Genomic DNA, 26080 nt, shown 5'->3' with positions numbered 1-26080 from the left:
TTAGTTTATTTAACATAGTATTTCAAGTATGTGTTCATATTGAAGTCTTCACACTAGATTTATCTCTTTTTAGGAACAGAACTTTTTCACCCTGTTTCTGCTGTGAACAAGGACACTTCTAAATCTATAAAGTAAATTCTATAATAGTGATGTAGGGTTACCAAATTAGTACAAAGACAAGATATTTTTATTGGTATTTTCCTCTCCCATAATACAAATCAAGCTGTATCTTATAAAAGACATATGTAAGACACACATTCATACAAGAGTGAACTCTGTATTTCTGTTCTGATCCAGGGTGGAGGGCTTGGGTTGAGGAGACATGTTCCATTACAGGGGATGCTGTCCTTCAAGTATGTGTCTGTGGAGTTCACTTGGGAGGAGTGGCAGGACCTGGATGAGGCTCAGAGGACCTTCTACAGGGATGTGATACTGGAGACCTACAGCAGCCTGGTGTCCTTGGGTGAGTGAAAAGCCCCAGTGATCTTATTAGAAGCTATTTCATTGTCAGTATTTAGAGGAATCATTTTTAAATTTTAATACTACTATTATTTTTATTTATCTATCTATTTATTTATTTATTTTGAGTACCAGGAATTGAACTCAGGGGTACTTGACCACTGAGCCACATCCCCAGTGCCCCCCACCGTTTCAGCCCCCCAAACTTCCTTTTTATTAAATTTTATTCAAAGACAGGGTCTTTGCACATATTTATGGGGCAGAGTGTGGCATTTCAGTACATGTATATAGTGAATTACACAAATTATCAGTAATAGGCAGGTTTGTATTGGGAACATTTAAAAGCTAATAGATATTTTGAAATATTTAAAAAGCTGCTCTGCTCTTTTAATTATGCTTCTCTGCTGCAAAATATTAAAACAATTCTCCTATGCAGGTGCACCACCACATACATTACCATCTCTTCTCCACTCTCCCTCCCACACAGCCTTTCCATGCTCCACTAACCACCATTCTCTGTATCTTTGAGATAAACTTTAGCTTCCACTAATAAATGAGAATATGCAGTATTTGTTTTTCTGTGCCTGACTTATTTTACTTTACATAAATGTCCTCCAGTTCCATTCATGTTGCTGCAAATGCATATTTTAAAAACTAAATAACAGTCCCGTGTGCATACATACCACATTTTCTTTGCCCATTCATCTAAGATGGACATCAGAGTTGATAACCTATCATGGATTTTTGTAAGCAGTGCCACAGTAAATGTGCAAGTGCAGGTTCCTCTTCAAAACAAGGAATGAGTTTTCCCTGAATACATATACACCATACTGCTATAAATATGGTCATTCTGTTTCTAGGTTTTAGGGACATGCAGACTGTTTCCCATAGTGGCTGCACCAGTTTTCACTTTTAGAACCAGTGTGGAAGTTTTCCTCTCAGTGCCTCCTGGCCAGCTTTTTTGTTCTGTGTCTTAATAATGAGCACCTAAAAGTGGTGTCATGATGGCTTGTTTAGATTCTGATCTTTTACCTGATAATTATGGTGTTGAACATTTATTCCTGTGCTCATGGTTATTTGTGTGTCCTCTTGAGAATGCCTGTTCAGGTTACTTGTCTGGTTTTTAACTATATAATTTTTTTTTTGCCATTGAATTGAATTCCTTATTTTTTCCAGAAGTTAATCCCTTTTCAGATAGTTTGCAAATATTTTCTCCGATTCTGTAGGTTAAATTTTTACTCTAGATAGTACAACTTCCACTCTGGATAGTTCTTAATATTAAATGTATTCCTGCATTAAATACACATGAGAACTTTCACTGTAGATACTACTGAACTTGGCTTTTGTGCATGAATACATTTTAAAAGTTCTTCTGCAGTTCTCTTGAGAAATGTCTGAGATTCTTATATTTTCCAGAAGGCAATCCCTTGTCATTTTGCAAATATTTTCTTTACAGTTTTTAGTTTGTAAACTCCATTTGTTAATTTTTGCTTTTGTTGTTTTTTTGCAAGATCAATGTCTGTGTTTCACTGGTATTTTCCTCTAGTAGTTTAATCATTTCAGGTCTTAGGTATTAAGTGTTTGATCCACTTTGTTGATTTCTCTGTCTGGTGAGAACGGGGTCTAACATTGCATATGGATGATCAGTTTCCCACAATTATTGATGAGCTTACTTTCTAAACATATATTCTTGCTACTTTGCTGAAAATCAGTTGGAGATTATATATATATATAATATCTTATATCTTAATAATGGTTTAATATTGGTTTCTGTTATGTTCCGTTGGTCTGGAGTCTGTTTATGCCAGTACCATGCTGTGGTTTAATATTTTTAGTTGTAGATGGACACAATATCTTTATTTTCTTTCTTTATTTTTTTGTGGTGAAGAGTGAACCCAGTGCTTCACACCTGCTATAAATACTCTTATCTATCACTGAGCTACAACCCCAACCTACCATGCTGTTTTGATTATTATCCCTTTGTAGTTTGTTTTGAAGACAGATATTAGAATGATTCCAGCTTTGTTGTTTTTGCTTAAGTGTGTTTTGACTATTTGAGGTCTTTTGTGCTTCCATATGATGTTTAAGACTATTTTTCTAGCTATGTGAAGAAAAGTTATATGAGGATTACATTGAATATGTCAATTGCTTTGGGTATTAAGGGTTTTTAGCAATATTAATTCTTCCAATACATGAAAATAGGATGTATTTCTTTTGTGTGTCCTCCTTAATTTATTTTCATCAGTGTTTTGAAGTTTTTGCTGTAGAGATCATTCACTTCTTTCATTAAATTTGTTCCAAGGTAGTTTTTTAAAATTAACTATCGTCATTGAGATTTCTTTCATGTTTTCTTTCTCAACAATTCTGTTTTTGATGTATAATAAGGCTACTGATATTTGTTTGTTGATTTTGTACTTTCCAACTGAGGATACGACTGCATTAATTTATCAGTTCCTGCATTCATTTATCAGTTCTAATAGTTTTTTTTTATTTTGGAGGAATTTTTGTATACAAATCTCTGTTTTTTTCTGTATACAAATTCATGGTGTTTGCTAATAATTATTTAACCTCCTCCTTTCCTACTTTCTTTATTTCTTTCTTTCTTTTCTGCCCTTTCTTTCTCTCTTCTGTTTGAGTCAATGTGTTCAGTCCCGTTTGAAGAGCAATGGAAGCCAACACCTTGCCTTATTCCAGATCCTGCCAGAAATAATCTGAGACTTTCCCTGTTCAGTATAATGTGGGTTAGAATTTAATATGCAGCTTGTGTGTTCAGGAACATTACTTTTAACTCTAGCTTTTCAAGGGTTTTTATAATAGAACTGTATTGAATTTTATCAAATAACTTTTCTGGGTCTGTTGAAATACATGAGTTTTTTTGATGCTGAGGACTGAACCCAGGGGCACATAACCACACTGCTGCACTCCCAGCCCCCTTTTTAGGGTCTTGCTGAGTTGTTTAGGGCCTCACTAAATTGCTGAGGATGGCTTTGAACTCAAGACCCTCCTGCCTCTGCCTTACAAGTTGCTGAGATTATAGGCGTGTGCCACCATGCCCAGCAAGATATGATTTTTAATCATTCTGTTTATGCAATGAAATTACATGTATCAACTTTCATATATTGAACCATGTTCCATTCCTGTGGTTCACATGGGGTCATGATTTTTAAACCTTGAGCTGTGCTGATGGATTGGATTTGCTAGTGTTTTACTGAGAATTTTAAATCTATGGACATCAGGCTATTAGTGTTCTTGTGCAGGTTTTGATATTAGGGCAAAGCTGGTCTCATAGGATACATTTGGAAGATTTTTCCTTTATTTCAATATTTCCAAATAATTTGAGAAGAATTGGCAGTTGTTCTGTAAACTTTTGATAAAATTTAGGAGTGAAGCCATTCGGCCCTGGGCTTTAGTTTGTTGGAAGTTTATTCCTGATGTGCTCTCCTTGGATACTTCTGTTCTGTTAAGGTTTCTAGATCCTTATGGTTCAATTTTGGTTGTTATGTGTGTCTAGAAATTCATTCATTTCTGGATTTTCCAATTATGAGTGTGTGGTTTTTCAAGATATTCCCTAGGGATCTGCAGATTAGTTGAAACATCTGTTTTTTTTTTCATTATTGCTTTGATTTATTTGGATCTTTTTTCCTGGTTAGTATAATTATCAGGTACTTTGGAATGATTTGATCTCACTTTTCCCAAACAATCTACACAGAAAAGATTTTCCTTAATGCACATGAGGCTTGAGTTCTCCTCATAATACCCTAGAGGCCTGGCAGGGGCACTGAGAATGGGTCCTTATGGTCATTTAGTTTGATTTTGCTTAAAGAATCTCCTACAATTCCACAAGCTTCAGACCCCACCAAACCTGGATCTCTCCTCACTTGACACTATGGGCTTAGCAGTCATATGAACTTTTATTAAAGAAAATGCTATTGTTTTCTGTAAGTATGCAAACACATCGTAGTCTTCATATTTATGGGAAATGTGTTAACATACTATGAATACAGATCTGTTTACTAGTTTGTCAAAAGTTGTTTTTAAAAAACTCCAAGTTCAAATGCCCATAAAGACACTGATCACTGTTTCCAAGGCTATTTCCCCATGCCTACATCAATGCATGGTTTCCTATTCACAGGGAGCCTTCCTATACACACTAGGTTGATACAGATCAGACTCTCTATAGGCAAACAACAAGCATGTTACTGAGGAAAGAAGAGGCTGACTCAGTTAAAATATCAGCAAAAGTTTAGTCCCTGTTATTCAAGCCTTTATAGACTATATTGACCCTCTTAGCACTCATAGCGTTACTTGAGATTCAACATGTTCCTTTAGCAATAAAGAGTGTGGACAGCATTTATCAAATAAGGACAAACAATCCATGTCCACTAAATGACTTGACTATTGAGAGAAAACTCTTGGAGAGTTTGACAAAGACACTATTAAATAAATTTATTAATAAATGCTCAAGACGTTATATTCCTAGAAATGGGAAACTGTTAAGAGCCTCCATTCTGCATGTCTGTGATTTATACAAAGTACTTAGGTTTGATTGTGTTCTCAGGTAAGAATAACTTATACATGGAAAGTGCGCGGTGGTGCAGCAATGGTGGCGATCGGAACCCTAACAGGTAGTGGCAATTGATTTTCTGCTTTGGTGATCCGGGTGACTCTCCTCAAATGCCTTGTTATTTCCACCTACCATTCTACAGATTTTGAAGTACACCACAACTGGCTTGCTATCACTCACAGTTTGCCAATATCACATTGGTATTATGAGGCAACTTCAGAGTGGACCTTGGCTGATCCCGCTTTTTTGTGTGGTTTGAATATGTCCCGTCACTTTTTGCCAAATATTTTGATCAAGTGATGCATAGTGTTCATAATATGAACTACTGCAGTTTAAGAAAGAACCTTATTTTTCCAGAGATTTTCTGTCATCTTTACAGATGCACTCTTTGTGTATGCTGTCTATGAGATAGAATTATATCACTACATCCAGCTATCTTGATTAATTAAGTTGCCTAGCCTGACCTCAGAGTTGCAGTTCTCCTGCCTCAGCCACTGGTATTACAGATATTCATTTCCAGTACAATGGATTCCTATTTTGATTAATGTTGCTCTCCATTGCACGGTTATTTCAGAAAAGGCATGTGGAAGGAGCATTTTTCTTTGCCGTTCTCCTACATTTGAAGCACATCTACTTCTATGTAGCACCAGTTTACAGTATATACCTGCTACGCTCTTACTGTTTTGCTGCAAATAAACCAGATGGGGCTGTCTGATGGAACAGTTTTAGCTTTGTCTGTGTTATTTTGCTGGGCCTCATTGTTTTCCTAGTTTCTGCTCTTTCACTCGGTCCTTTCCTAGCCTTAAACCAGCTGCCTCAAGTCTTTTTCCAACTCTTTCCTTTCTAGAGGGGCCTCTGCCATGCATACTGGGCTTCAAACTTCTGGGACTTATACAATGCTTTGGACAAAGTTCTGTCTGTCATTGGTTTGGAATTGAAACTTCTTGATCCCAACAAGATCCCTAAGGCCTCAATGGCAAGTAGCCATACTCCTCGAAATTCTCCCAATGATCCTTTTGTCTGTTGAAAAAGCAGGAGATGCTTCAATTTTTCTGATTCTGACCACAACAGGACATTATTCCCTCTTCCTTCTGCTCTTCACTGCCCCAGAACTTCCCATTAAAATCTTACTCATGTTACTATTCTCCATCTATAGTATTTCTTCACTGAAGATTCTATTCAGAAAAGAAAAACCTCTTTTTAATTGGATGGAAATTTTCTACCTCCTTGGCTTGGGGATTCTGGAAGTCTGCTGTGAATTTGTATTCCCTTTTACCTCCTGGAAGCTGAAGTGCTCCTTTTTTCCCTTTGTTATTGACTTCAGCGTATTGTGCAGTGGGCGTCACACATGCTTGATTCATACTGTATGTTTCAGTGTTGACTGGTCCTCCAATCTGCAAGACAAAGTAGCAATGAATAGAGGAACTGCTTGAAAGTAGGCAAAGCAATTATTTCATGGGAAATTAATCAGAACTTGAAGAAAGTTGCTTGTGGCATGAGCCATTCATTTTAGAAGATCTGTTTAGAGAATCATTCTTCCATCATTGGCCTTGTCCAGCCTAGCAACCTGATTGTTACCATGGTAAGAAGCTACTGCTCTCCATAAACAGTGAAATTCATCTGAAAAAAAAAATCTCATCTTCCTCTGTTAAAATTGTCTGAGATCATTCAGACTGCTATGTTTTTCTGAAAGCTAACAGAGTCTGATTAACCGCATAATTATTTGTAGACTATGTCAACCATTGTCAGGATATAAAGGATAATTAGACTCCTCTACTGAAGGAAACATAAATAAAATGGCATTTTTTATTTCTGCAAAAAAAAAGAATATCTTATACACTACAGTTGTCTTGCCCTTAGGTGACATTGTGCATATTTATACTTGAAACTGGTAATACTGTGCAGGAACTTGTAGGATTAATACACTATAACAAAGATAATAAAAAGTAATGCTTTCCACAAGGCTTCAATGAAGAAAGTATACAAAACTTCAAATCAAGGTATCAATATGGAGATTCCTCAGGTCAAGCATATTACTTGAACATCATGGGTTTGCTTCTCATGTAGGCCAACAAAATAGATTGGTCTGCACCCCCAGTCATGGTCAGGGACATTTCCATGAGTGATTTTTTGAACTTAATGGAGAGGAGGGAAGACATCAATGGAAGTGGATGAAAACAAACATTATCTCTCTTAGAAGAGTGATTCAAAGTGTACGTCCTACCTATACTGATCCAGAATTTCTTTTCTTGGAATATGAAGGGAATTTTTGACTGGGGAAGAAAGCGAAAGGAAGCTTCTGGAGAAAAATTATAAGTGTGGAGATTCCAAGTCAGCCCTACCTACTGAATTGACTCCATGGATCTGTAAGTGTGGCCACTCCTCAGATATCACCATCAAGGAATAAAATGTACTTCAATATGTACTTCAATCCTCCTTAGAGTAGTAGGGGCCAAAGAAGCTGTCAGGTAGAGTGTGTGCTTTACCTAATGGAGAAAATGATGCAGGTGTTAAATTCTAACTGTGTAGTTGCTACATGGGAGAAGAGTGAACCCCATATATCAGAGTGACAATCCATGAGACAGATTTAAAGAACTGGACAAACAATCAAAACATGGACATTTTATTATTCTCCCTCTTCTTCCTCCAAATACCCAGAAATTAATAAATGGCAGATTCACAGGGAAAATGATGAAACATTTTTTCTTCCTCCAGTTGTATCTCCCAGTAGGAAGTGAAGGAAATGACAACTGCTTATACAGAAAACAGAACTCTAACTCAGAATCTGTGTTCAAAATTCCCCTAGAGTTCCCTTCAAGAGAACAGTTCCACATAAAACACTCTCATTTGACTAAAAGAGTTTTAGAAGGCAGCCCACGCAGTTGCTCATATTTTTTAAACAATAGATCCTGTGTCATAGACTATAGTTGCAGTCCACACAATTTGGTTTATCCTCAGGGACAGAGAGAATACATAGAGAAAGAAAAGATAAAGAAAGGGAAAGGAGTGAAGGGGAAGGGAGGAGGAAAAAGTAAACACAAGCCAATGGTACAGGCTATCTAGAAACATTTTACCCTCTCTGCAAAATTCATCTGACTCAAAAATCTCCTGCTGATTAAAAAGATCATGTAAAAATGTGCATGATCTCTGAGAGTGCAACTTCCAACAAGTCCTGTTCTGGAAGAGCTGCTCTCATGACCAAACCTCATGCAAGCTGACACATAGAGAAGAATGGTTTCCTCCTGAGAACCAGCTATAAATGGAAGAAAAATGGCATTCAGTCTGTGTGGGAAGAAGACCTATGCATTTTTTTAGATATGTATGTGCATCTCATTACATTCATGTTGGTTCGCAAGAACATTTCAGTTTAGTCATAAAGTCTACAGGAAACTACTATTTAAGTTTTAAAAGCACTTCTTATGAAAATAAAGGTTAACCAGCAAAAGCATTGAGCATCACTGAGGTCCATGGTTTTGTATTGGAACCTGATTTTCCACCCTGCTGGCAATATCCTCATTAAAATTTCTCAAACACAGGAGGCTGAGGCAGGAGAACTGCAAGTTTGAGGTCAACCTCAGCAAACTAGCAAGGCACTAATCAATTTAGGGAGACCCCATCTCAAAAAAACAAAAAAAAGGCGGGGGATGTAGCTCAATGGTAAAGTGCCCTGGGATTTAATCCTCAGTAAAGCAAAATTAATTAATTAATTAATTAATTAATTAAATTTCTCAGAGGATAGCACAGACATGAGAATAGCTCTTAATGACTTGGTAATAACAGATTTCAAATACAAGTTTTAAGTGTCTTACTTGTGTACACATACACACAAACACACACACACAATAATTCCCAAATCCTCAGAAAACAAAGAAATATTAGCTTATCTATCTTACCTAATAAGATTAATAACATTTATTCTTCATTATTTCTTTTTTTATAGTTGTAGATGGACAGAATGCCTTTATTTTATTTGTTTAGTATTATGTGGTTCTGAGGATCATACCCACTGCCTCATGCATGCTAGGCAAGCACTTTGCTGTTGAGCTAAAGCCCCAGTCCTATTCTCTATTATTTCTACTTCCACAATTTGTACCATCAGAATGGGAGCCCTAAGGAATTATCAAATGTATTTTTTCTAGTCTCTGTGAAACTTTGAAGCCACAAGCCATTTAAATATAATCCTGACATTTGAAGAACCATCAATAGCCATCTCTTCCCTATGGAGATTGACCTTATTATCTAAAATGTTCATGGCAATGTCAATTTATTTTTTAACATTAATTTGAGTACTAAATACAACAAATTAAAAAAGAGGTGATACATGAAAAAGCTAGCACTGAAATTTACAGTCATCTAGAAAGCCACAGAAAGCTGAGCGTAGAAACACATTCACTGCAGGCAAGTGTACTGCCCCTCCCCACAGAGCACCTGTGCATGTGACTCTTTAGCAAGAATGCTCAGTGTCAGAGGGGGCATCCCCTTGGGTTCCAGGGAATGCAATACCAATGGAAAACAAAGAATAAAACTGTTAACAACATCAATATTAAGCAATTAAAACTAAGGAAACGGGAAAGGCAGCCAAGCCGTCTGCTCCTCTCATGGCAAAGTTTTCTGAAGCCACATTTCCTCCAGGTAATAGTGACATCCAGTGACTTACTTTTTAATTGTACTTCAGTGACTGTGTGTGGAATTATCCAGTAATTCATTTCTACAAGCAAATTAATTAGTCTAGTTATTTTTAAATCTCTTAGCAAAATAACAATGTTTTCTTGCAGGACTTAATGATTAGGTGTTATGTAAATGTTATATTTTAATTAATTTGTGGAGGTGGTTACATAAAACTAAGTTAAAATTGTGTCTGAAATGCAGGTCAATATTTGCATGTTCATTTGTTTCAGGGACTCACACTATGGTCTTAAATGAGTGAGATGAAATCATTAAGCCATTTTGCACAGAGGGATGAATGATAGAAGAGTAACTTTGCAATGCCTTTCCCTTCAGGCTAAACTTTCCCATGATGACAAAACTTAATCTGAATACATGGCAGCAAAGTGACTTTCTTGAAAATCACATTAATTTGTCCTCCTGCCCACAATGTGCTTTCTTTCTTTTTTTTTTTTTTGAGGGGGGAATGGTACTAGGGATTGAACTTAGGGACACTCAACCATTGAGCCATATCCCCAGCCCTATTTTGTATTTTACTTAGAGACAGTGTCTCACTGAGTTGCTAAGTGCTTCACTGTTGCTAAGGCTGGCTTTGAATTCATGATCCTCCTGACAGCCTCCTGAGCCCCTAGGATTACAGGAGTGCACCACCACACCCAGCCACAACTAATTAAAAAAACTTAATGAGGAATGAAGAGAGTGAAAGACATGAGGAATGTTTTAAAAATTCCTCAAGAAAAGAAAAGGCCTGTGATCCAGATTTTTAAACCTTTTTTTTAAAATTGTCAGATTAAAATGCCTTGAGGTCTGCTGAAAGCATTTGGCTAGCATATCATAGAGTTAATGCAGAGCAGAGCAATCAACATGACTACCCTGAACCCACAAAAATCAGACACAGAACAAATCACAAAATATAAGCATTTGAACATTTAAAACAACCTGAATGACAAACCATTTTTCAACTAAGCAAAAGCCCTCTAGGGAGAGGAGCTGGTAGTCTCCCAGAAAATGCCAGAAAAATCCAGATTTATTCTTGTACCTGATGCTGTGCCTGCCAGTGCAGTGCCAGAGTTCTCTGGTCCACTCTACTCTGCAGAGTAGCAACTGCAAGGATCTCCACTATGCAGGACAGAGCCAGTTCAACCTCTATTACTTTTTCTTACATAGTTCCTATGAAACACATTTGTAATGAAATGGCATAAGTTGCAAGTTCCTGTTATGTGCACTCACCTCATCACACCTGTCAATATTCTAGCGCTAATCTGAGGTTTCACTAGAACTTGCACTTACTCAAGAATATACAAAACAGCAGCCTACATTTAGATTCACAAAAGTCAAAACATGCTTCTTATACTTTAGATGCAACAAGAGGAAAAAAAATTTTAGTGGTGGGATTTGGAGATACTTTTAAAGCTGCATTTTCAGAAACAGACCACTGATTACATTTGTCAATATTTATTAACAATAACAACACAATTTCTAAGTTTTCAATATAAGTTTAAAATATCTGCTGTACTTACAAGTACTCCCCACCACTACTGTGCTGCAGGTCTGCAATTTCAAAAGAGTGAGCATCCTGAGCAACGTTCCAGGAACAGGGTTCACGTCCACATTATCTGAGGTTCCTCCATCCCACATCCAATATCTCACTCGATGCAGAGGACTCTTGGCACACATTCTCCCCGCCTTTTCTCTCCTCTCTTATGTGGGGGCGAAGGTGGAACTTGCAGACACATCCACTCATCTGCCATTTTGCACTCCTTGCCCCACACAACTGCAGAGCCCCACATCCAGGCTGCTATGGTGGTAATACAGGGAAGTGCAGGCAGGGACAGTAAAACCTGGCTGGCTGCTAGCAATGCTAGGGAGGGAGAGGTACACACCCATTTTTCTGGCTAGTTTATCCTATGTTTCCCACTCTCAAGAGAATAACATTTCCATATATTTCAGTCTAAAGAAGCCAAGTATGATGAGTGATGCTTGCTCATTAACTGGAAATAACTGACATATATAGAATACTTCATCCAACAATAGCACAATTGACATTCTTCTCAAGCTCACATAGAACTCCAACCAAGATGGATCGAATGCTAGGATATAAAACACAACTGAACAAATTAAAAGAATAATGATTACACAAAACACATGCTTGGACAACAACAGAGTAAAGTAGAAAACTATATCAGAATAATATACCAAAATTCCCAAAATATTGAAGATCAAACCATAGACTTCAAAATAACACATAAGCCAAAGTCTCAAGAGAAATTAGAAAGCATTTTGAAAATTAAAACTTTTGGTCAAAATTTGAGGGATGTAGAGAAAACAGTACTTAGAAGTAAGAGTTTAGCACTGGAAAAATATAACACTAATAATTTAAGCATCCACCTTAAGAAAATAGAGAAAGAGCCTAAATAAAGCAGGGGAAAAAAAGAAACAAAAATTAGAACAAGAATCAATGAAAATTTTAAAAAGAAAGCAATATCAAAAGGTCAACAAAATTAAAAGTTCATTTTTTGAAAAGACCAATAAAATTGATAAAATCCAAGCCAAGGTAACTGAAAGAGAAGGGAAAACAGCAAACAGAGAAGAAAAAAAAGGTAGAGGAGAAGGAAAGATAAGAGGAGAGGAAACAGACATAAAATATTTTAAAACTACTAATGTCAGAAATAAAAGAAGTTCATCACCACTGATGTCATGGACATTTAAAAGTTATCAAAAATATTATGAAAATTATGTATGCTTATGAATTTTAAAATGCACTGATTCCTTGAAAGACAGAAAATACCAAAACGCAGTGTCTTCATATATTCATGAAGCTATGTGACAGAAAAACACAAACCGGGTGGATTGATGTTATTTTGAATTGACCAGAAACTTATTTCTCATCTTACTGGAGGATGAGTGGGTTCAAAATCAATGCAAGCCATCAGCAGTTTCAGTGTCTGATGAGGATCCACTTCCTGCAATATGGATGAATGTGTTCTCACATGGCAGAAGGGGTGAGGATCCCTGTGGCTTCTCTTATCAATGCATTAACCGCACTCATGAGGTTCCACCCTCAGAAATTAACTGCCTTTCAAAGTCCCTACCTCCTAATATCATCACATAAGAGACAATGTTTCAACTAATATATCTTAAAGGGATACTAACTCAGTCTACAGCATTCACAAAAGCAGAAATAGATAATGTTAAGTAGGTTTGGTTTATATCTAAAAAAAGAGTGAATAATCAACAGCCTTCCAATGAAAAAAACACCAGGTGCAGATAATTTCACTGTTAAATTATACCCAAAATTTAAGGAAGGAATGATGACAATGACTTATAATCTCTTCCAGAAAATGGAAGAACATAGAACATTTCCCAAATTATTCCATGGGGCTAAATACCAAAACAAGATAAAGGCAAAATTAGAAAAAATACATGCTGACCAATATCTTTCAGGAACATAAGATTTTTTTTAAATCCTCAAAAAAAGTATTGGCAAACAGATTCTAGGAATACATAATAACAATTCTACACCAAGACCAAGTGATATTGACTCCAGGTGTGCAAGACTAGCTTAACATTCAAAATATAGTTAAAGTAATTAACTCATCAATCAGACTAAAGAAGAAAAATCATTTGATCACATAAAAAGGTCCAGAAAATGCATCTGACAGACTTCAATGGTCATTCATGACTAAACTTTCAGGAAACTAGGAATACAATGGAAATTCCTCAATTTGATTTAAAAATCTATCAAAAAAAAATAAGAAAGCCAACAGCAATGTAACACATAATGTGAACAGCTGAATGATTGCTCCTAAGATCAGGAGGATGGCATGAATACTCAATTTTACTGTTCCTGGATTCTTAGCTAATGCAGTAAAACAACAAAAATAAAAAAATAAAATGTATACAAATTTGAAATAAAGAAATTAAATGCTTTTATTCACAGATGACTTGATTTTTTATGTAGAAAATCTCAAAGATTCAACCAGAAAAACTTCTATAATTAAGAAATGGTTATACTATGTTCCATGATATAAAGTTACTATACAAAGTCAACTACTTTCCTATATACCTTCAATGAACAATGGGAATTTGAAATTAAAAACACAATACTACTTGCATTAGTATCAAGAAAATAAATACTTTGATATAATCTGGTAAAATATGGTCAGAGTCTATATGAGTAAAATTTAAAAATTCAATTGAAAAAAATCAAAGAAGATTTAAACAAATGAAAAGATGTTTCATGATCATAGATGAGAAAAAGCAATGTTGTCAAGAGGTCATTTCTCTTCAAAATGATCTATACATTTAATACAATTCAGTGAAGACACCAAAAAATTTATTTTGTGGAAGTTAACAAACTTATTCTAAAGTTCTTATAGAAAGGCTTAAGACCCATATAGTCAACAATATTGGAGAAGAAGAAAAAACTTATATGACTTGCAAAATGATTCATGGAACAAAACAGAGAATCCAGAAATGAAAGCACATAAACACAGTTAACTGTTCTTTTACAAAAAAGCAAAGGCAATTCAATACAGGAAAGATAATTTCTCCACACCAAGTAAAATCTTTGTATATTTTATGTTGAATATAGAGGAAGAGGAAAAGGAGAGATGAAAAAGCAGCAGCAGTGGAAAAAAAAGAATAAGAAAAAATTAATCAAGATATGATCTGTGCTATTCAGTTTTTCATTGCTGATACTAAAGTACCTGACACAAATTGGAAGAGGAAAGATTAATTTTAGCTCACAGTTTCAGAGGTTGAAGTCCTTGGCTGGATGGTTCCATTTCTTGGGCCTGAGGTGATGCAGAATATTATGGTGGAAGCATTTAGTGGGAAAAAAAAGCTTTTCAGTTCAGGGCAGCCAGGGAGCAGAGAAAGAGAGGCAAAGAAACAGGCAACGGAGAAGATAATCTCCAGGTTAGTTCACAAGTGACCTACTAGCTCCAACTAGGTCCTGCTTCCCAGAAGTCTATTCAGCTATCAATAAATTAATCCTTTGATGAGGCTAGAGAACTTAGGATCCAATAATTTCCTTAAATCCCCATCTGTGCAACTTGATGCACTGGGGACCATGCTTTCAGCACATGAGCCCTTTGAGATCCAAAACCATAACACTAGATCCAAACCATAACACTAAAACAATCCTTACTCCTTTCAATAAATATTTATTCAACCTGCATCTTAGATGTAATTTTTATTAACATTATTAACATTATTTTAAATTGGGATCTCATAATTATAAATATTTATGGGGTAACATGATTTTTTATGTATGTATACAATATGGAATTATTAAGAGGTCAAGCTTATTAACATATCTATCTAGTCATTCAATGATCTGATATTTTTCTGGTAAAACATGTTAAACTTTTAGTTATTTTGAAATATATAATAAGGTTCTCATTAAATTTTTCTGCATATGTTATCAAGTTTTCCTCAAAACCACTTGTTAAAAGGCTGTCTTTTCTCCAATGTATGTTTCTGATATCTTGTCAAGGATCAGATGACTGTACATGTAGGGATTTATCTCTGTGTCTTCTATGGTATTCCACTGAGGACATGTCTGTTTTGATGCCAGTGTCTTGTAACAATCATTTTACTCTCTACTTCCATGAGTTAAACTTCAAAACCCAAATTTTAATATAAGACATTTATAAAATAACATCACAAAGTGTCTAGGTGACCTTGAATTTGACAGTGGATATTAAAATTCAATAGCAAAAATATAATCCATGAAAAAATACTAGTAAATTGTAAGTTTGATAAAATTAAAACCTTTAAGAACCTGGAAGGCTGAGGTGGTAGGAATATATGAGTCTAGTAGTTTAAGACAAGCCTGGGCAATATAGTGAGATACCATCACAAATAATGCATGAACCAATCAATCAATCAATCAATAACTAATACTCTGGAAAAAATGTTGAAAGAATAAAGAAACAAATCATAGACTGGGAAAATATATTTACACAACAAATATCTTCTTAAAACCTGCACCCAAAGTATAAAAGTAACTCCAAAAATACAATAATAATGAAAAAACACAATTAGTAAATAGATTTTAAAAAAACCTGAAAACCCATTTTACCAAAGGAAATCTACACATGGAACAAAAGCTTATTGAAAACTATATAATACTATGTGTCATTAGGGATTTTCCACATGACACTACTATGCCACAATTGAAATGGCTATTTTTTTTTGAAAAATGACAATATCAAATACAAGTGAGAATATGAAGTAAAAGGAACTTTCATGGGTGTTGGTCAGAATGAAAAGTGGTACATTCACTTTGGAAGACCACTCTGAAGTTTCTTGCAAAGACATAGTTTTACTTTACAATCCAGCAATTTCATGCCTAAGTATTTGTCTTAAAGAGTCAAAAATTTATGTTCAACAAAAGCCTGCACATGAATATTTATGGAAGATTTGTTGATAATCACAAAATGGGAAGCAACCCAGATGTCTTTGTCCTGGTTAATAGATGAACACACAGTACTTCATGCATTCAACAGAATATTACTCAGCAATAAAAATAAATGAGGTATGAATCCATAAAAAGACATGGAGGTATTATAAATGTATACTAGTAAATAAAAGATGGTAGTCTAAAAATGCTATATACTAGAAAGTTTAAACTATACAACATTTTGGAAAAGGTAAATTTATACAGAGAGTTAGAAAACTCAATAGTTACCAGGAATTTAGGAGGAAAGAGGGGAAGGATAAATAGGTGAATCGTAGGGGATTTTAGGGTGGTGAATGCATTCTATCATTATGCATTCTATTAGAAGCCGCAAAACTGTGTAACTCAGAGTGAAACAATGTAAGTTATGGAATAGAGCTAATAATGTAGTGCCAATTTGGGGTCATTAATTGCAGCAAACGTGTCCCACTAATGCAAGATGAAAATCAGAGGGGAAAGTATGTGATGTAATAGAGAGGTAGGTATGGTGTGGATACATGTTACTGCATGTATTATCTGACAATTAGTTTGTATTGATAAAATTTCCACCTTAACAGCAGAAAATAAAAACAAACAAGAAATTAATGAAGTCAGAGAAAAAAGAACCATCAGCACAGAAATCAATTAAGTAAAACACTTCTAAAATCTATAAAAACAAAAGCTGTCTCTAGAACAAATAAAATAACCTTGATAAATCTTTAGAAGAATGACAAGTAAATTTAATAATAGACACAAATTACCAATATTAGGAATATGAGACATTATATCACTAAATATTCTATGGATATTAAATGAAAAGTCAACTTGTCCTGTTGGCACATTCTTGTAATCCCCATGGCTCAGGAGTTTAAGACAGAAGTATTGCAAGTTTGAGGCCAGCCTCAACAACTTAATAAAACCCTAAGCAACTTAGTGAGACCCTGTTTCAAAATAAAAAAAAAATGAAAAGAGATAGGGATGTGGGTTCACTGGTTAAGCACTTCTGGGTTCAATACCAAGTGTAAAGGAACACCTGTGGAGGAATACCTGTAAGGAGGTGCACAAAGAACAGACACAGACACACAAGTACAAGCAAACAGGAGGAGTGGAGAGGAGCAAAAGAAGTGATGATGAAGAAGTACAGAAGTGAAATGACCATTCTTCCCTGCCTGGGAGTTTATAACTCAAAGAATATATACTTCCTGTTACTATGACTATATTCTAATTAGTATTTCTTTAACCCAAGTGCTAGCTAACTGAGATAAGATCCCCTTAATACAAACACAGAGTAATTTCTCTCCAAGGACATTGTTAAGGAGACCAGATAGTGACTGCTTAGTTGTCTAATTACCTCACAGGGAGGAGGCTGGGTATGCCAATTGTGGGAATCAGGGCACCAGTTAACACCCCTGGGAATTTGCTCACCAGGCGAAATGCTTCCATGTCTATTTCCATGGACAGAATATCTACAAACAAGCACTCAACCACATTCCCCTCAAAAAAAGAATCAGAAAATATTATGAATTACTTTATGCCAATAAATTTGACAACTATTATAAAATGAATAAATTCTTACAAAGTTCAAAATAAACCAAAATTTACTCAAGAACAAATAGATTTGGTCAATTGTCTTGTATCTATAAAAGAAATAGAAATTTTAGTTAAAAACCCTTGTACCAATAGCAATCCAATCTCAAGTGGCAATAATATTGAATTCCAATTACAAAAGGAAGAAGTAATAAAATTTTACACAAAACTATAAAGAAAGATGAAGTGCTTTTCAACTCACTTAATGGGTCCAGTATTATTTTCATGAAAAAAGAAATCAGGAATGAGCATTGCAAGAGAATATTATTTCAAACTAAGATCATTAATTCCCTAATGATTCCCCCCAACACTCCCACCCCAACCCCCCACACAGTGATCTTGGATGCAAAAATTCTAAACAAAACTTGGCAAAGAAAATTCAACAATATACAAAATAGGTTAATATATCATACCAAAGTTTTTCATAGAGATGCAAAGTTGATTTAACATTCCAAAATTGATCAATGCAATTCCATATCAATGATATAAAATGACACATATATGTCATATGCATATACATATACACATATATATTTGTAAAATCAATAAGTGTAGAAAAGTATTTCCTAGCAACCCAATATCAACTTCTGTTTAAAATTTTAGCAAACTAAGAATAGAAAGTAAGTGCCTCAATCTGACACAGGGAATCTATTAAAAACTTATCAGAAACACAATACTTAATGACAATAGACTGAATACTTAAACAAATCCTCAGAAACAAATGGGGTTTTGTACATATCATTTCTTTCCGTTTGCTACTAAAGAGTCTGTCGATGTACTCAGTTAAGGGGGGAAAAACACTATAAATCATACTAATGAAAAATTAAAAAAGAAATTAACTTTATTTGCAGAAAACATGAACATTTATAGTAAAAATCACTGAATCTTTTAAAAATGTCTGGAAGTAATAATAAAATTGCAGGATTCAAGATCAACATACAAATAAAAATCAATTGTATATATGGTAGAAGTGAATGCTCATAAATAGAGATTAAAAAAAAGATACCATTTTGTTGTGGGTCTATAGCTCAGAAAAAACTCTCAACTGAATTTTTTCCAAATTGGAGAGTCTTTATTTAGCTAGCTGGCGACTGCTCCCTGATGGACCCAAATTGTTTCTGCCAGGAACAGTACGGGGTGCAAGTTCTATGGGGTTTATGAGGGGAAAAACAACATCCTCAAAAATGTAGATGCAAGCAAGGAGGACACAGAAGCTAAAGTTAACCATCAGCCACCCAATGCATATAACCACATCCTTGTTCCAAACACATGCAGTACAAAAATAAACAACTTTTACAAGAAATAAGTTATATAACTAGGGTTACATTTTGGAACTTCCAAATGAAGTCACTTAGGCAAGGTTTTGTTTTGTTTTTAAGTTGTCAATGGACTTTATTTATATGGGGTGCTGAGAATTGAACCCAGTGTCTTACAAATGCTAGGTAAGCGCTGTACCACTTAGCCACAACTCCAGCCAAAGGCTAAATTCTTTTAAGTACAGTCAGGATAACTTAACATTATTTATCCTATTATCTAATCTTGTCTTATCTATTAATATCTTCCATTTTATAGGATGCTTATTGGGCTGATCCATAATCTAAGTTGGGCTATAACAATTAAAGAAAGCATCAAAAATGTAATGTGTGTGGGAATAAATTTTACAAACCTCAATCAAGGAAGCAGGGCTAGTGGGACTCAGTGCGCAGTTGCGGGTGCGCCTAGTGATGAGGTCCCCTTGGAGCTTCTGTTAGAGGTGCCTGGGCTGCAGGGAGTATCTGGGAAGAATGGAAGAACTTAACCAAGTCCCACAGCTGGACGTGGCTGCTGGTCCTCTGCTTCCTGTTTGGATGCAATGTCCTACTGATCCTCCTTCTGACCTTGTCCTCCTTCATGTCCAGAGTGCTGCAGAATGATGCAGAGCCAGAGCCACCATGATGAGGGCAGAGATCCAGGATATGAAGCAATTGTTCTCCATGGTCAACAAGATGGATGAGTTTGCCAGATATGCCAGGCTGGAATGGAAGATCAACAAGATGGTGGACCAGCTCAAGACTTATATGAAAGCACAGACTGCTCAACTAGCCAAGATAAAATGATTTTTAAGTGTTGCTTTCTGTACATTGCAAGCTACCTTGATGATGTCACTCATTTGGAAATATTATTCTGCCCCTGTGACTGTTGTGCTGAGGAAATGGATAACACCACTAGACCTCCTGGTAGCCTTCCCTGCTAGAACAGCAGGTGGTGTTGGAATTATTAGTTGGATTTTAGTCTGTAACAAGTTGTGGTGACCCCTTGTACTTTACCCTTTCAGTCGAAAAGAAAGATGAATTCCACTGTGGGATTTTGTTGTTGTTGTTAAACTGGGGGTTGAACTCAAAGGTTCTTTACCACCTAACCCCAGCCACAGTCCTTTTTATTTTTAATTTTGAGACAGGTTCTTGGTAAGTTGCCCAGCCTGACCTCAAGCTTACCATCCTCATACCTCTTCCTCTTGAGTTTTTGAGTTACACTTGTGCCCCACCGCACCTATCCTTCTAAAATGATTCTCTTATTAGGTTAAAAGTCTGATTGCTGCTTAAAAATACAAAACAAAAAAACCCAAAGTACATAGGGTAGTTTTGTATTGAATATGTTCTTGGGCTTTATGTGAGATTCTTGTAAGAATCCCAGTATTCTACAGTATTCTACAGTAACACCAGATTTGAAACAGGATGGAGGCCTATATGCCTTACTCCTGATTTGCTCTATTGGCACATTGTGGTCCTGTTGCCAACTGGAAAGTCAAAATTTTCTAAAAACTTGAATACTTTAAAAAATATTTTAAGTTATATATTTTTTAGTTGTAGATGGTGCTGAGGATAGAACCCAGTGCCTCACTCATGCTAGGCAAGTGCTCTACCACTGAGATACAACTGCAGCCCAAACTTAAATACTTTTATATCTATTTTAGAAAGTTTTATTACAACTACTAGAACTTGAACATTTGGTTTATTGTCTCATGTAGTAAAATTGAAAGAATAACACTAATTGACATTGTATGTTCTTTGTGTCTAAAGTCATTAGTTGGATGAACATTTCTATAGTGTATATCATCTACTTATTTGCAACTGTTAGTTTTCATTACAGTGTTTTATAAATGTACTGAAGAGACCATAATGCATTGTTTTGTGATTGAATTGTTTTGTATTGAAAACATTTCAAATTAAGCATGTTTTATAAAAATTTAATATTCATAATATTTAAATATATAAATTTAAATATATAATATTTAAATAATAAAATATATAATATTTTTATAAATTTTATAAACCTTAATATTTCTGCTGTATAGATTGGAATGAATTTGAAAAACAAAATAGGGAATCTGATTAAGTTAATTTGAATTGATACTTATTTGACTTCTAACATGTAATCACATGACTCAACATTTTACTCTTCATTGTGTCAGAACACGTGTCTATGTTTTCATTCATATTTTCACTTTTACAATCTTATGAATACTTATATTTCCTGATATACATATTCAGTCTTTACCCCTAATCCTAACACAAACAAGGATTATATTAACCCTTATCTCACCTCTATATCTAAACCAAATTTTACTTAAATCCATATACCAAAATATGATTTTTTTTAAAACCAGAATTGAACTCACTCGTACTTGAGGACAGAGCCACATCTCCAGACCTAGTTTGTATTTTATTTAGAGACAGGATTGTTCAGCACCTTGCTGCTGCTGGGGCTGTCTTGAAACTCAAAATCCTCCCATTTCAGCCTTCAGAGTGGCTGGAATTATAGGTGTTCACCACTGTGATTGGCAAGAATATAAATTTTAAAGTGTATTCTGATTTCTATTTTCAATTATCAATGTTAAATTTGCATTTGTATTATGCTACATCTTTTATGGGATATCTATCCTTGCATTCCCATCATTACAAAATGTGTAATTACATGGCTCACTTTTTAATTCTTCCTTGTATTACTACATGTATGTTTTTGTACATAATTTCATAGGTGTATTGTTAGAAATATTCATATTTCCACAAACTCTTGCTAATTATAACCCTAACTCAAACCAAAATTTTATGTAAACACTTAACTTATCTCAATTACTAAACCAAATTTTATTAAAAGCATGTAAACTATGATAAAATTTTATGTGTATTTTAACTTATATGTTCAATTATCAATATTAAATTTGCATATACACTGGTATATATTGTTTATAGGATATATTCTTCATCCCCATGTTTACCAAATTTGTAATCACATGACATACATTTTACTCATGCCTGTGTCACAACATGTGTGTTTATATATGTTATGAAACATAATTTCATAGTATATTCTTATGAATATTGATATTTCCCAATTCAAATATTCATTCTTTCACTAAAACCTTAGCACAATCCAAAATTTTATATTGATCCTTATATTACTTCTATAAGAAAGAAAAATTTTACTTCAACCTTTACACACCAATAAGAATTTTATAAATTTACATACATATCACTATATCATTTATAGGGTATCTATTTCTAACTCCATATTTACAAAATGTCTCATCACATTATTTAAAAAACACTCTCCCTTGTGTCAGGACATGTATCTTTTATGCTTTTTTACATATTTTTACATGTCCGTCATGTGAATACAGATATTTTCCAGCATATGTGTCCATTCTATACCCTAATCATAACTCAAACCAAAATTTATATTGCCTTTACATTATCTCTATATCTAAGTCAAATTTGACTTGAATCAAAATACACCAATATAAATTTTAAATTGTATTTTGACTTCCATTTTTAATTATCAAATTTAAATCTGCATATATATTAATATATATCATTATAGTATATATACTCCAATCAACCTATATACAGGAAGTGTAGTCATATGACTGATATTTTACACTTCTCTGTGTCACAACATGTATATTTATATATGTTTTGTACATATTTTCATGTACATTCTTAGGACTATTTATATTTCCACATATACATGCTAATTTTTTAATCCTAACATTCATTCAAAACCAAAATTTCATACTAAACCTAATCTTACCTCTACATATTAACCAATTTTTATATAAATCCATGTACACCTATATCAATATTAAAGGGTATTTTTACTTGTAACTCAATTTTCAATATCTAATATACATATTTTATAACAATAAATCCTTTATAATATACATTTCATTTCCCATATTTATAAAATATGTAAACACATGACTCACATTTTATTATTCCCTTTGTCAGAACATGTATGTATCTGTTTTCATACAGAATTTCACATGTACTTTCTAATGAATATTCATATATCCTCATATATATGTTAATTCTTTAACCCTAACTTAAACAAACATTTTACATAAAAACTTACCTTACCTCAGTACTTAAACCAAATTTTATTTAAAATCTTGTATACCAATATGAAATTTTATGTGTATTTCACCTATGTAATCATAATATGTATCAATATTAAATTTGCATTTATATTACTACCCATATTTTATGAGATATATTCTTGCATCGCCATATTTACAGAACTTTTAGTCACTTGACTAACATTTGACTCTTTTCTGTGTCACAACCTGCATGCTTATATATGTTATCATACATATCACAACACATACATTTTTATGAATATTGATATTTCCTGATACACATTATCATACCCTAACCCAAAACAAATTTAAATATTAAGTCCTACCTTACCTCAATACCTAAATCATGTTTTATTTAAAAATATATAAATCAATATGAATTTTTATGGTCTCTTGATTTACATAAACATTACAATGTACCATTTATGGGTTATATGCTTTTGTCCCCATATGTAAATAATATTTAATCACCTGACTCAAATTATACTTTTTCCTGTCTTAAAACATGTATGTTTATACACGCTTTAATGCATATTTCCACACATATAAATGCTTAAAATATTGAGATTTTCCAATTATTGTTCTTTAACCCTAAGCCAAATCCAAAGAAAATTAAATATTGAGCTTACCTTTATATCTAAGGAGAATTTTACATGAATTCATGTACCCCAATTATGAATTTAAAGTTTATTTTTGAATTTATTTCAATTTTGAATGTAAGATATTAATATATATATATATATATTTTCACATCCCATATGTACAAAATATATGATCCCATGACTCAAAATGTACTCTCCTCTGTGTTAGAAGAGATGTAATATCTTCACATATATTATTTTGAATATTTATATTTCCCATGGTACATATGCATTCTTTAATGCAAGCAGAATCCTAAGTAGAATGAAATATTAATCCTTACCTTACCTTTATAACTAAACCAAATTTCTCTTAAATCCATGTACAATGATATAAATTTTAAAGCTTATTTTAGCTTGTATTTTCAATTATCAGTGTTAAATTTGCCTATACATTACATTAAACCATTTATAGAATATATGTTTGCATCCCCATATTTACAAAATATGTAATCCCATGACTCAAATTTTCCTGTTCCCTTTTTTGGAATATGTATATCTATACATATTTTCAGTCATACAGTCTTATGTATATTCATGTATCCCCATATATATTTTAAAAATTTTAATCATTACTCTAACTCAATTCAAAATTTTATATAAGCCCTTAACTATCCTCAATACCTTAACCAAATGTTACTTAAAATCATGTAATATATTATGAATTTTTATGTGTATCAGGACATATATTCAAATACATGAAATTTGTCTATATATGTATATATTTATATCATAAAATGTATATATATGGGCAACCACATATTTACAAAATTTGTAACCACCTGAATCATAATTTATGTTTTTCTATGTCAGAATATGTACAATGATGTGTTTATATATATATATTTTCACACATAAATTCTTATGATCATGCATATTTTCTGACGCACATATTCACTTTTAATCCTAACCCTAGCAGAAACTAAATTATAATATTATACTTTGTATTACCTCTATATCTAAACCAAATTTTACTTAACTGTATGTACACAAAACAGGCTTTAAAGTATATTTTGTCTTCTGTTTCAATGATCATTTTTAAATATGCATATATATTACTATGTATCATTCATAGTTTATGTCTTTTCAACCCCATATTTAAAAAATGTATAATATCACGACACACAATTTACTCTCCTCTGTGTCAGAACCTGTTTGATTATGAGTTTTTGTACACATTTCCGTACATACAATCTCATAAATATTGATATTTTCTTGTATACATATTCATTCTTATCCCCAACTGTAACCCTAAATAAAATATTATTTTAATCCTTACCTCTAAAACTAATCCAAATTTTACATATCTCTATGTAACCCAATATGAATTTTCACATGCATTTTGACTCCAATTTTCAATTATAAATGTTAAATTTGCATATATATTTCACTATATCCTTTACAGGATATACACTTGCCTCCCCATCTTTACAAAACATGTAATTACATGACTCACATTTTACTCTTCACTGTGTCAGAACACGTGTCTGTATGTTTTCATTCATATTTTAAAAGTCTTATGAATACTTATACTTCCTGATATACAGATTCAGTCTTTACCTCTAAACCTAACACAAACCAGAATCATATAAACCCTTAATTTACCTCATATCTAAGCCAAATTTTACTTAAATCCATGTACAAAAATATGATTTTTTTAAAAACCAGGATTTGAACTCATGGGCACTTGAACACAGAGCTACGTGAAGACACCTGCTTCTCCACCATCTTCCTGAAACATATGTGCATGCGTGCATATGTGCATGCATACGTGGGTGCGTATGTGCGCGCGTACGCACTACGCACGCATTCACAGATGCACTGCGAGCTACTTCTGTGCAGTGGGTTTCCTGAGGCCTAGAAGTTTCAGGCAGATGGTGGAAAAGCATGTGTCTTCATGTAGCTAGCTGAGGACCCACCTTTCGAAGGCTGCCTGGCCTGCTCTGCTCCTGGCCAAGAAGCTTTGTCGCCCTCTGGGATGAAGTCCCTTCCGGCTTTCCACTTTGCGGTTCCTGGTGAGGATGTGAGGCTTCCCACAAAGGCAGCCTGGCGCTCACCACTGTGCTCCTGTTGGACATTGTGGATCCCAGTGGAGAGCCTCAGGTAGGGAGGGCACCAGTGTTTCCAGCAGTTTGAGGGGTGCGGCACTGGCTGGAGCAGCGTCATGGGACCAGAGCTGGGTAAGTAATGCATGGGGAAGAGGCAAAGTGTGTCTCTCTCCCTGTAAGGAGGTTCATGGATGCGCCGACCCTGCTGAGTCCTGTTTGGGATAGGAAGCTTGCTGGATAGTTCTTAGGGAACCAGGAGCAGGGTGGGGTAGAAGGTGG

At 34.3% G+C, this 26080-nt stretch overlaps 2 pseudogenes; both read left to right on the top strand.

The window, feature by feature from the left end:
• Positions 1-6050, top strand: part of LOC144375680 (dolichyl pyrophosphate Glc1Man9GlcNAc2 alpha-1,3-glucosyltransferase pseudogene) — a 34569-nt pseudogene extending 28519 nt beyond the window's left edge.
• A 13557-nt stretch (positions 6051-19607) lies between these two features.
• LOC144375843 (guided entry of tail-anchored proteins factor 1 pseudogene) lies at positions 19608-20243 on the top strand (annotated as a pseudogene).
• The last annotated feature ends 5837 nt before the right edge of the window (positions 20244-26080 follow it).

Source organism: Ictidomys tridecemlineatus, chromosome 3, assembly GCF_052094955.1.
Source record: "Ictidomys tridecemlineatus isolate mIctTri1 chromosome 3, mIctTri1.hap1, whole genome shotgun sequence".
Classification (NCBI taxonomy): Eukaryota; Metazoa; Chordata; class Mammalia; order Rodentia; family Sciuridae; genus Ictidomys; species Ictidomys tridecemlineatus.
This window is presented reverse-complemented; position numbering and strand designations above follow the sequence as displayed.